Raw genomic sequence first — 12,713 nt, 5'->3', positions numbered from 1 at the left:
TGTTGTTGATTAGAAAAAACGAGTTTAGGCAAGAGTGTGTGATAAAGAAAAAGAAGTTTAAGGACACTCTACTATAGTAATAGGCTGAGTAGCTAAGGAGGTAGTTGTTTGCTCCATCATCTTCTAAATCAATAGCCTTAGCTTCATGAGTAAGTTCTATTCAAATCATGACATGATTAAGTACCTGGCAATTCAGTGTATGCTCCATTGTGATTGTTGAGTCAAAGAATTGTGTGACGAGCTAAGCCCCCTATTCTAAAACATATAAAACTAAATAAATAAATAAATAAAAGCAAGCTGAGTTTACATGAAAGATGAACTAAGTAAATTAGGAGATATTTGCTATAGTCAAATTGCATATAGGAGTATATAGGATTTTCGTTCTTAGGGCAATATTTTTTGCACTGCCTTTGCTAAATAAACTTATGAAACTTGAACAAAGTTTTTAGACATAGAAGATTCCTAAGAACTGAAGTATAAAATTCTCTCTATATGGTTTTGCAATACAAAAGTGGTTATGTGGCCATGGCAATTCTTGCAATCACGTATTCATGAATATTTTGCTTGCAAGCAAGCAATAACTTAGGTTTGGGGGTGTCATAACTCTTGTAAAGAGTTATAATTCATGCATTTATACTTTTTTTAGTTGCGTGTACTTAAGTGATTTTAGTTGCATTTCAAGATATTGCATTAGTATTTTTAGAGCATTGCATTAAAGAGCTTGGATTGTGCTTAAGTGCTATTACATGTTGGTTTTAATTGCCTATTGGAAGGACTTATTTGGTAGTTGATTGGCAGGTGCAAAGCGTAGGAGAAGGAGTAGAGAGTTTGTAACACCCCTTACCCGTATCCAATGCCGAAACAAGGATCGAAGCATTACTAGACTTAAACATAAACATTCATATAAAACCGGGTCATAAAATTTTGTCCCAATTTAAAACTTTTCAATCATATGCATATTGTCCCTTATAACAGTCTACAAGACCCGAAAGACACATCAAAATCAGTTCGAGACTGAACTGTGAACTTTTAAAACCTTTTAAACACTTAGAAAATTTTCTTGTTTTGTAGAGTCACAAGCCCGTGTGGGTAGGCCGTGTGGTCACACACGCCCGTGTGGCTCAGGACACGCTCGTGCCTTCAGCCCGTGTAACGCTCTGAATATGACGTCATCAACAAAATAAGGTCACACGGCCAAGTCACACGCCCGTGTGCTTAGACCGTGTGGCGAATTAAATTCTAAAAATTAAATATAGACTTCACACGGCCTGGGCACACGCCCATGTCCTATGGCCATGTCCTTCACACAGATCAGACACACGGTCATGTCTCTACCCATGTGTTTACTACTGAGCATTCTATTTTGCATAATTAGGATGCAGGGGACACACTACCGGATCGCACGCCCATGGGGCAGACCGTGTGTCACACACGACCAAGACACATGCCCTTGAGTTTAACCGTGTGGAAAATTTCTAGGCTATTTTCCAAGCCATTTTCCACCCCTAAACACTCACACATTTACACTCACTTCATGGCATGTAACATGGCACATTTGATTACTCGAACATTCACATTCATGATTAAACTATGACTTAGTAAAGTCAACATGTCACCCATTCAAATTATTGTACTTTCATATGGCATTCCACACCAATTTCATGTTTATTTATCATCTTTACCAATCTACCTTCAAGTTACACATTTTCACCACATTTATTGCATACTTATTAACCATATCTCATTCACCAAACGTACATGTCATCCATCACACTTATCAACCACAATCAACCATAACCACAATAAAGCATCAACACATTTGCATGCATGCATCGATAAATAGGGTTACAGCCCAAAATAATCAATATGAGCCACCTCAATAATCATGATACCATCATAAGCCAACACATTTGGCTAATCAATATCGTAAAAATTCGGTTTAGACCCTAGTCAAAATAGTGGTTTCGGGACCACATATCTGAGTCAGAAAAATATTTAAATATTATTTTTCGTGTTATGATGTGTTAATTAGCATGTGTGAAAGTTTCATTTGAAAATTTAATCATTTGTATGTTTAATTTTGAAAAAGGACCTAATCGCGTAAAATGTAAAAGTTGTGTGCTAGATGTTAAAAGTGCCTATTAGACTTGGCTTTATATTTGAGAGGTCCTTATATGGATATTATGCCATTCACTTTGACAATGGACATAAATGACCTTATTAAATGTGTTTTTAAATGGTTTATTAAAAGGGTATTATTGTCATTAACATATTAAACATATGTTAAATAAAACATAACATAAAATAAAGCCATTGCCATCTTGTTTTGCCGAAAAATCAAAGGAAAAATAAAAGATAAAAGCTTGCTAGGGTTTGTCTATGGGTTGGCTTGATTAAGGTATGAGTTTTGTTCGGTTTTTGATAATTTCTACGTTTATCGAACCCATGCTTCAATTTTTGAATTTGTTGATGAATTTGAAATGTGTGATGGATGGATTCATGAGCTTTGTGATGTTATATGTTGAAATATAAAAGCTTGATGTTGGGTTTACATGTGCTGTCTTTAAATTTTTTATGGAATTGAGTAATTTGGGCTAAATTGTAAAAACGTTATTTTGAAGGACTGAAATATGAAATTAATGAAATGTATGGACTTGTATGAGAGCTAGGAAAATTCGGCTAAGCTTTTGTACAAGCAAATTTTGTGTAATTTGTGATTTTGTGAATTAGGAACTAAAGTGTCAAAATATGAAAATGTGAGGACTAGTTTGCAAAATGTCCTAATTGTGTGTGAATAGATTGGTTTGAATGATTTAGTGAATAAAAAGGGTTAATTTTGAATACATAAAGATCAAGAAAAAAGGAATTCAGACTTAGACTGAGGGAAGTCGAAGATTATAGAGTAGACGATCAGAGTCGACAATTCAGAGTATGAGGTAAGTTCATACGTAAAACATGATGTTATAAGTATATTTTTTTGTTTGATTATGCATAGATTGTATATATATTTGGTTGGATGTATACGATGATAAACCAATGGTATTTGGCACTAAGTGTGTGATTTAAATTAGCTTCGACTATATGAGGCACTAAGTGTACGAAATTATTAAAGCTTCGGCTAATCTTTAAAGCACTAAGTGTGCGGATGTTTAAAGCATTGGTGATCTTCGGAAAGTCTTAAAATATCCAAACAAGAGGTGAGAATGAAAACGAATGAATACAGGAATGTTCGGGTAAGTATAATATCTATGGGGTAGATGGTAAAATGCATAAAAAGTTTATTGAATTGGTATAAACATATGGTTGGTGTTGGCATGGACTTGATGGATGAGTTGAGAATTTATAAGTACTTATTTGCTGATGTTTTATATTTTATATACTATTGATGTTTTTGGTACGAACTTACTAAGCTTTTGAAAGCTTACTTTGTGTGTGTTTGCATTGTTTTTAGATATCGAAACTACTGTGAGCTCAGGGATCGTCAAGGATCGTCACCACACTATCAAATCTCATTTTGGTATTTTTGAAAATGTTTATTTTAAAGTATGGCATGTATAGACTAGTAGTTGTGGGTTTATGTTTTGTGATGTATATATTTAGCCATGTGATTTGGCTAGCTTTTGTTTGAAACTATAGTGGAGTGTTTTATTTGGTTAAAAGAAATGGTATATGTTGGTAAGTTTTGGTAAGTTTTAGTATGAGATTGAATAATGTATGGAACGAAATGTTTTGATATGATCATACCTTATGTTTGGCATGTATTGGTAAGGTTCATGATTATGTAAATGGTTGACAATATTATGGTATAAATGATGTGTGTTTTGGCATAAAAATTGGCTGAATTGGTTGTGCATATAAGCTTGTTTCTTTGCTTGTAGGTTGACCCAAATTGGGGTGGAAATTTGGCTATTCAAATGGCCTATTTTTGTCCACACGGGCAGAGACACAAGCGTGTGTCTCGGTCGTGTTCAACACACGGCTATGTTGCACTACCATGTGTCCCCTGGGGTACCGTACAATTGTAAGTCAAGCTCAAGCACAGCTAAGGCACACAGGTGTGTGGTTAGCCGTGTGGCCCAATTCAAGCTCGACCACGGCCAAGGCAAGGGGCCTGTCTTATGGCCTTGTGGTCAAGTCAGTATGTATGCCCTGTTTCACCACGGCTTAGACACACGGATATGTCTAAGGCTGTGTGAGGCACATGACCTGTTCACACGGGTGTGTGACCTTTTAAAAGTTGAAAATTTTTCTAAGTTCTGAAACTTCTTGATGTTATCGATTAGTCTTGAATGTATGATTTAAACCTCGTATGATTGTTTAAAGTTTGTGTTAAATATGTATGATCTATATTTTATTGAAGTGAGATGATTTTTGTTCTGTGGCTGTTCGGATCTGAGTTGTGAGTCCAATAATGCGTCATAACCTATTCCGGGAACGATTACGGGTTAGGGGTGTTACAAATATGACACATAACAAAAAGACCAAGTCCCTATACATGCCATTCTCAAAATGATAAGGCAAGCTATACCCAAATGTTCGATTGATAATATGATCGAGTTTCCAACGTTCTTCGATCCCCAAGTTAGCTTAGCGAAACTATAAGAAAGGAAAAGGAAAGGGGGTAAGCATAAAGCTTAGTAAGTTCTGTGACAGCCCAAAGTTGACCCTAGTCGGGAAGTGGTTTCGGGACCGCTAAACCGAGTCACCAAAATGTTTGAATGTGATACTTATTGTCTAGAATATGTAATTATGAATGTGTGAAAATTTCAAGCTTCAATTTGGTTGATTTCATGTGAATTTAGTTAATAGGACTTATGTGAGAAAATTCTAAAATGTGATAGGTCAATGTGTGAGGACCTATTAGTGCATGTGGACAAAGGGGGGACTTGCATGTCAAATTTCCCCCCTACTAGTAGTGGCCGGCCATGATGGGCATGATGAACAAATGTGCAATTTATTTTATGGAAATTATGGCATGAGTATGGCACAAATAAGATATGTTAATTTGTGTCATAAAATGTTGGGATAAAACAAATAAAATAAAAAAAAGGAGTATGGTGAATACAAAAAAAAATGTGTGTGTAGTTGTTTGTCCCCCCCCCATTGCCGTGAGCTAAAGAAAAGAAAGGAGAGAATTTTGTTCATCCTTTTCTCATCTTCATGCTTGCCGAAACTAGAAAGAAAAACAAAGAAAAATTTTCTCATCCTTTGGTTCATCATTGGCCAAAAATTTTAAGGAGGAAAGAAGAAGAAAGGTGAAGAGATTGGGCCATGCATGTAGCTAGGCTAAGGTATGTTTGATGATGTTCCATGAGATGCATGCATGTTTTAGTTGTTAGCTTGAGTTCTACTTGGCCCATGGTCAAAATCTTGCTATGTGATGGAATTGGCACTTGACCATGGATGCATCATTCTTGGTTGGTGTTTGATGTTGTGGTGATGAGGCATGAGGATGAGTTAAGATTCGGCCTAGGTGGAGGTTGTGTTAATGCCATTGCATGCAAAATATGAAGCTTGTTAATGATGCATGTGATGATGGCTTGATGATTCTTGAACCTCCTTTTTAGCATTTTTGTGTGAGCACATATGTGCATTGGTTGCTAAATGGAGAAGAATCGGCTAGCAAGATGTGTGCTAAGGCCGAATGTAACTTTGCATGTTGATGAGCAATGCATGTGTTAAATCGATGAAAAGGGGGGAGGATGCTTTACTAGTGTGTGTATATGTGTGTATTAAGTGTTGAGATCGACCCCAAAAATAGACATGCATATTCGGCCAAGGGGAAAGAAATTAGCTAATATGTTGTGTTGATGCATGATTTTTGCATGTATGAGACTTTAATGTCTAATGTATAAATATGGGCTAAGTGCCTTGTGTTCATCTTTTTGATGCCTAAATGATGAAATCAATTTATTTGTTTGATTAAGCTCAAGAGCAAAGGGGAAATAAATCCGATAAAGGGAAGGAAAAAGTGGTCGAATAGCTAGCGGAATCGTTCGACAACACCCGAGGTAAGTTCTTGAGTAAGAGAGCTTAAATTACGATGTGATTAAATCATGCTCTATGTGAGGCTATTGAGCCGAATGTGCAAGGATGATATGTGCCTTGTGTTTGAGTTTCGCAAATGAAAATGAAATATGAATGTGCCATGAATTATTGTTAGATGTGCATGATTAATTGAATGCTGTCCGGGCTAAGTCCCGAAGGCTTTGTGCTAAGTGAATATATCCGGACTAAGATCCGAAGGCATTCGTGCGAGTTATTAAATCCGGGTTAAGTCCCGAAGGCATTCGTGCGAGTTGTTAAATCCGGGTTAAGTCCCGAAGGCATTCGTGCGAGTTGTTAAATCCGGGTTATGTCCCGAAGGCATTGTGTGAGTTACTAAAACCGGGCTATATCCCGAAGGCATTTGAACGAGGAGCTATATCCGGTTAAATCCCGAAGGTACGTGATTTGGTAATGAATGAGCTTGCTGTAAAATTCCAGCGAATACTCGAAAAACATCCCAATATGGGGATATGTTACGTATGTGTTGAATTTAATCGAGCCCTTACAAATAAATGTTCGCTCAGTTGATAAACGAGCTACCGGCCTTCGGCTAAGTTAGTCTATTGTGTATGTACATAAGGGTTGTTAATGTTGTGAAGCAAGTTTGATATCGGTAAATTGCGTATTATGAAATATTCCATTTAGCCAAATGTGTGTTATTCTTTGTTTATGCTGGAATTCCTTGCTCAAACTTACTAAGCATAAATTGCTTACTCGTTACACTGCTCCTCTGTTTTATAGATTTTTGGTTCTCCAGCTATCGGACTCGGGATCTTGAAGTCGAAGTCGCCCACACTATCAAAGGCTCTTTTGGGTACTATTTTGGTTGAATCTTGATATGGCATGTATAGGACTACCCATTGTTGTTTTTCGAGTACTTTATGAAATGTATAAGTGTACAGCCATGCGAAAATGGCTTGTAGAAGTGGAGTATGGCATTAGACCATTCGTGTTTATGAATGTATAGATGGTCTCATGATATAACTATAGTTGGAATGGAAGTGTTGAGCAAATGATCAGCCACTGGAATGGCTAAGTATGATCATATGTGGGCTTATGTATGACAAGGCCCTAGTTGGTCCATGAAACCCCAAAATAGGTAAGGTTTACTTTGAAAACAGAGGCTGATAGCAGCAGTGGTGTGGATTGGAAAAATCACAAGAATTTGTAGGAGTGGAATTAAATAGTGAATAAATTATGTAATCGAACCTTGATGAATTTACTTTCATATGGAAGTAACGAAACAATCATATGAACAGTACAGTAAGAGATATTCGGGTTCTTGTGGAACAGGGCCAGAACAGTTTCTGGATTCCCTGTTCCGCCTTTGGAAATTCACTATAAATTGACCAGAGATAATTAGGGGTCATACCATATATGTATGGATTCCTCTCTGAGTCTAGTTTCCATAGAAACAAACGGCATCAGTGTTGAAGCTCTGTGCAGAGAGATATCCAAGTCATAATGGGAAAAGGTCAGTGTAGTAATTGGCCCGACCAAAAATTCTAGAAAAAAATACATAGGTGGGGACATGAGTCTAGTTTCAGGGAAAAATCACCAAACTGATTTTCGAGTTGTGAAACTCAAGATATGATTTTTGAAGCGACTAGTACTCAGACTGGGCAGTGTCTGGAAGGAAATTTTTCAAAGTTTGTTAACATCTCGTGTCCGACTCCGGTGTCGGTCTCGGGTTCGGGGTGTTACATTTTATTTGGTATCAGAGCTACGGTTTAGTCGATTCTAGGACTACCGTAATGTTTTGGGTCTAGCTATACATGCCATTTTATGTGATTACTTGATAGTGTGGTGATTTCTGACAATTGTAAATGTGTTTATTTATAGTAATGGATCCCGATCGTGACCGAGAGGTAGCTGATGATCTTGAGAGTGTAGCGCCTGCTCCCGCACAAGGGACAGTGCCGGCAGACTCTCAACCTAATGCTAGTAATCCGAATGATGAAGCTAGACAAACATTCTATAGCGTGATGAATGATTGGTTTAACCAATACATTCGAACTAATATGGCTGTTCCACAACCTCCATTCCCGACAAATACTACCCCTGCACCTACAATACCACCGGTAACGGACCAAATAAGGTCAAATAAGCCCCCAGTTGACAGAATCCGAAAACATGGGGCTACTGAATTTAAGGCTATGGATAGCGATGATGCCGAGCAAGCTGAATTTTGGCTGGACAACACTATCCGGGTACTCGATGAGCTATCTTGTACACCCGATGAATGCCTAAAGTGTGCTATCTCCTTGCTACGTGATTCTGCCTACTATTGGTGGAGTACTCTGACTTCTATTGTGCCCCGAGAGCAAGTAACTTAGGAGTTTTTCCAAACTGAGTTTCGGAAAAAGTATATCAGTCAGAGATTTGTTGATCAAAAACGGAAGGAATTTCTTGAGCTTAAGCAAGGCTCCATGTCGGTTACTGATTACGAGCGAAAATTTGTTAGACTTAGCAAATACGCTCGGGAATGTGTTTCGTCCGAAGCTATTATGTGTAAACGCTTCGAGGATGGGCTGAATGAAGATATAAAAATGTTCGTTGGCGTTCTTGAAATACGAGAGTTCGTGGTACTTGTTGAACGAGCTTGTAAAGCCGAAGAGCTTAGAAAAGAAAAGCAAAGAGTTGATGAGGGAACTGGAGAGTTTCGTAAAAGATCCTCGGGAAGGTCTCTTCAACAGACATCGAAGAGATTTCGAGATGATGCTGGCCAGTTTAGAGGCACTTCCGGCCTTTTTGGACGAGATCGTGATCGACCCCCTGTGGGTACACGAGGCACTTCGGTCGCCAGTGTTGGGAATGAACGTCGAGACAGGACGAAATGCCGATATTGCGGTAAATGGCATTCGGGGAGTTGTAGATTTCCTGACCGCTCCTGTTACAAATGCGGATCAGTTGACCACTTCATTAAAGATTGCCCGAGGTTGTCGGGACAGAATGCAAATCAGAGTGGGAGACCGGGTGCTACCACTGCTCGAGGTAGACCATCTAGAAATATGGGCAATGCTAGTGGTGGTCAGAGAGGATCTAGAGATGATATAACCAGATCCGAAGCCCGTGCGCCTGCTAGAGCTTATGCTATACGTGCCCGCGAGGATGCTTCTTCGCCTGATGTTATTACCGGTACATTCACTCTCTTTGATACTAATGTAATTGCTTTGATTGACCCCGGTTCTACTCATTCTTACATATGTGAAACCTTAGCATCCAGTAAGACTTTACCTATTGAGTCTACTGAGTTCGTAATTCGGGTGTCAAATCCCTTGAGTCGTTACGTGCTTGTCGACAAAGTGTGTAAGAAATGTCCCCTGGAAATTCGAGGTTCCTGTTTCCCGGCGGACTTGATGCTTTTGCCGTTTGATGAATTTGATGTTATCCTTGGGTTGGATTGGTTGACCGCGCATGATGCGATTGTGAATTGCAAGAGCAAGACTATTGATTTGAGGTGCGCAAATAACGAAGTAGTCCGAATTGAGTCTGCGGACTTGGAGGGGATGCCAGCTGTAATATCAGCAATGTTGGCACAGAAATATGTAAGAAAAGGGTGCGAAGCATACCTTGCGTATGTACTTGGTGACCAAGAATTAGAAAAGAAACCCGAATCTGTGCCGGTGGTTTGTGAATACCCGGATATTTTTCCGGAAGAATTACCGGGTTTACCACCTGTTCGGGAGGTAGAGTTTGGTATTGAGCTTGTACCTGGGACTACGCCGATTTCGATAGCTCCGTATCGTGTGGCACCAACCGAGTTAAAGGAGTTGAAAGCTCAGTTGCAAGAACTGACGGATAGAGGTTTCGCTCGACCAAGTTTCTCACCTTGGGGTGCACCAGTATTGTTCGTGAAAAAGAAGGACAGAACCATGAGGTTGTGCATTGACTATCGTCAACTGAATAAAGTGACGATAAAGAACAAATATCCGTTGCCGCGCATCGATGATTTGTTCGACCAACTGAAGGGAGCCTCAGTGTTCTCAAAAATAGATTTGAGATCGGGCTATTATCAGTTGCGAATCCGAGATTCAGATATTCCCAAAACTGCCTTCAGAACGAGATATGGTCACTACGAATTCTTAGTGATGCCGTTTGGGCTCACTAATGCCCCTGCAGTATTTATGGATTTGATGAATCGGATCTTCAGACCGTATTTGGATCGGTTCGTAGTGGTGCTCATTGATGACATTTTGGTCTATTCAAGAGACGAGACCGAACATGCTGAGCATCTGAGGCTAGTGCTACAAATTTTGCGGGATAAGCAGTTATATGCTAAGTTCAGTAAGTGTGAGTTCTGGTTAAGAGAGGTTAGCTTCTTGGGTCATGTGGTATCCGCGTCGGGTATTCGAGTTGACCCGAACAAAATTTCAGCCATACTTGACTGGAAACCTCCGAGAAATGTTACTGAAGTTCGGAGCTTTTTGGGGCTCGCCGGTTATTACCGACGATTTGTGAAAGGTTTCTCGATGATAGCCACACCAATGACGAAGCTACTTCAAAAGGATGTTAAGTTCGAGTGGACGGAGAAATGTCAGAAAAGTTTCGACCAACTGAAAACTCATTTGACTGAAGCTCCAATTTTGGTGCAACCCGAATCAGGTAAAGAGTTTGTCATTTATAGTGACGCATCCCTACTTGGGTTGGGTTGCGTATTGATGCAAGAAGGTCGAGTCGTGGCCTATGCGTCGAGACAATTGAAGCCACACGAGAGGAATTATCCGACCCATGATCTCGAACTAGCTGCTATCGTGTTTGCTTTAAAAATATGGCGACATTATCTGTTTGGTGAGAAGTGCCATGTATTTTCGGATCACAAAAGTCTCAAATATTTGATGACTCAACGAGACTTGAATCTGCGACAAAGACGTTGGCTTGAGTTGTTGAAAGATTACGAGCTTGTCATTGATTACCACCCGGGAAAGGCTAACGTGGTTGCGGACGCCTTAAGCCGGAAGTCATTGTTTGCTTTACGAGCGATGAACGTGCATTTGTCTGTTCTACCAGACAGTGTGTTAGTAGCTGAATTAAAAGCTAAACCATTATTGACTCACCAAATTCGTGAAGCTCAGAAAGTCGATGATGAATTGGTTGCAAAACGGGCTAAGTGTTTTCCGAACGAGGAATCGGAGTTTCAAATTGATGATGATGATTGTTTGAGGTTCAGAAATCGTTTGTGTGTTCCAAGGAATTCGGAACTTATTTCGATGATTCTGAACGAAGCCCATTGTAGCCGAATGTCAATTCACCCGGGGAGTACGAAAATGTACAACGATTTGAAACGTCAATTTTGGTGGCATGGTATAAAACGGGACATCTCCGACTTTGTTTCGAGATGTTTAATATGTCAACAAGTGAAAGCGGAACATCAAGTGCCTTCAAGATTACTCCAGCCGATCATGATACCCGAGTGGAAATGGGATCGAGTCACAATGGACTTTGTGTCCGGACTGCCCTTGTCAGCAAGTAAGAAGGATGCGATATGGGTTATTGTTGATAGACTGACTAAGTCGGCTCATTTCATCCCCGTACGTACGGATTTTTCATTGGAGAAGCTAGCTGAATTGTACGTTTATCAAATTGTGAGATTACACGGGGTACCTGTTTCTATCGTGTCGGATAGAGATCCGAGATTCACCTCACGATTTTGGAAGAAATTGCAAGAAGCTCTGGGTACCAAGCTGCATTTTAGCACTGCTTTTCACCCCCAAACCGATGGTCAATCCGAGCGGATAATTCAGATACTTGAGGATATGTTGAGATGTTGCATCCTCGAGTTCAGTAGTTCATGGGAACGGTATTTACCTTTGATTGAATTCGCTTACAACAATAGTTTTCAATCAAGTATTAAGATGGCACCTTACGAGGCTTTGTACGGTCGTAAATGCCGTACACCATTGTTTTGGACCGAGCTCGGTGAAAGTAAAATTTTCGGAGTTGATTTGATTAAAGATGCTGAACAGAAAGTAAAGGTAATCCGTGAAAGTCTAAAGGTAGCCACGGATCGTCAGAAGTCGTACGCAGATTTGAAACGAAAAGACATCGAGTATCAGGTGGGAGACAAAGTGTTCCTTAAGGTTTCACCTTGGAAAAAGATACTCAGGTTCGGCCGTAAGGGCAAGTTGAGCCCAAGATTCATTGGGCCGTACGAAATCTCCGAACGAGTTGGTCCGGTTGCGTATAGATTGATTTTGCCCCCAGAGCTTGAAAAGATTCATGACGTCTTTCATGTTTCGATGCTTCGACGCTATCGATCTGATCCATCGCACATAATTAGCCCATCAGAGGTTGAAATTCAAGTCGACATGAGCTATGAAGAAGAACCGATGCGTATCATAGCTCGTGAAGTGAAGGAGTTGCGAAACAGAAGAGTTCCGCTAGTAAAGGTGTTATGGCTCAAACACGGGATCGAGGAAGCTACTTGGGAGACCGAGAGCTCGATGAAAGAACGATACCCAAACCTATTTACCGGTAAGGTTTTCGGGGACGAAAATTTCTTAAGTGGGGGAGAGTTGTGACAGCCCAAAGTTGACCCTAGTCGGGAAGTGGTTTAGGGACCGCTAAACCGAGTCACCAAAATGTTTGAATGTGATACTTATTGTCTAGAATATGTAATTATGAATGTGTGAAAATTTCAAGCTTCAATTTGGTTGATTTCATGT

Source organism: Gossypium hirsutum, chromosome A12 (genome assembly GCF_007990345.1).
Source record: "Gossypium hirsutum isolate 1008001.06 chromosome A12, Gossypium_hirsutum_v2.1, whole genome shotgun sequence".
In the NCBI taxonomy this organism is placed as follows: Eukaryota; Viridiplantae; Streptophyta; class Magnoliopsida; order Malvales; family Malvaceae; genus Gossypium; species Gossypium hirsutum.
Note: the sequence above shows the minus strand (reverse complement) of the source record.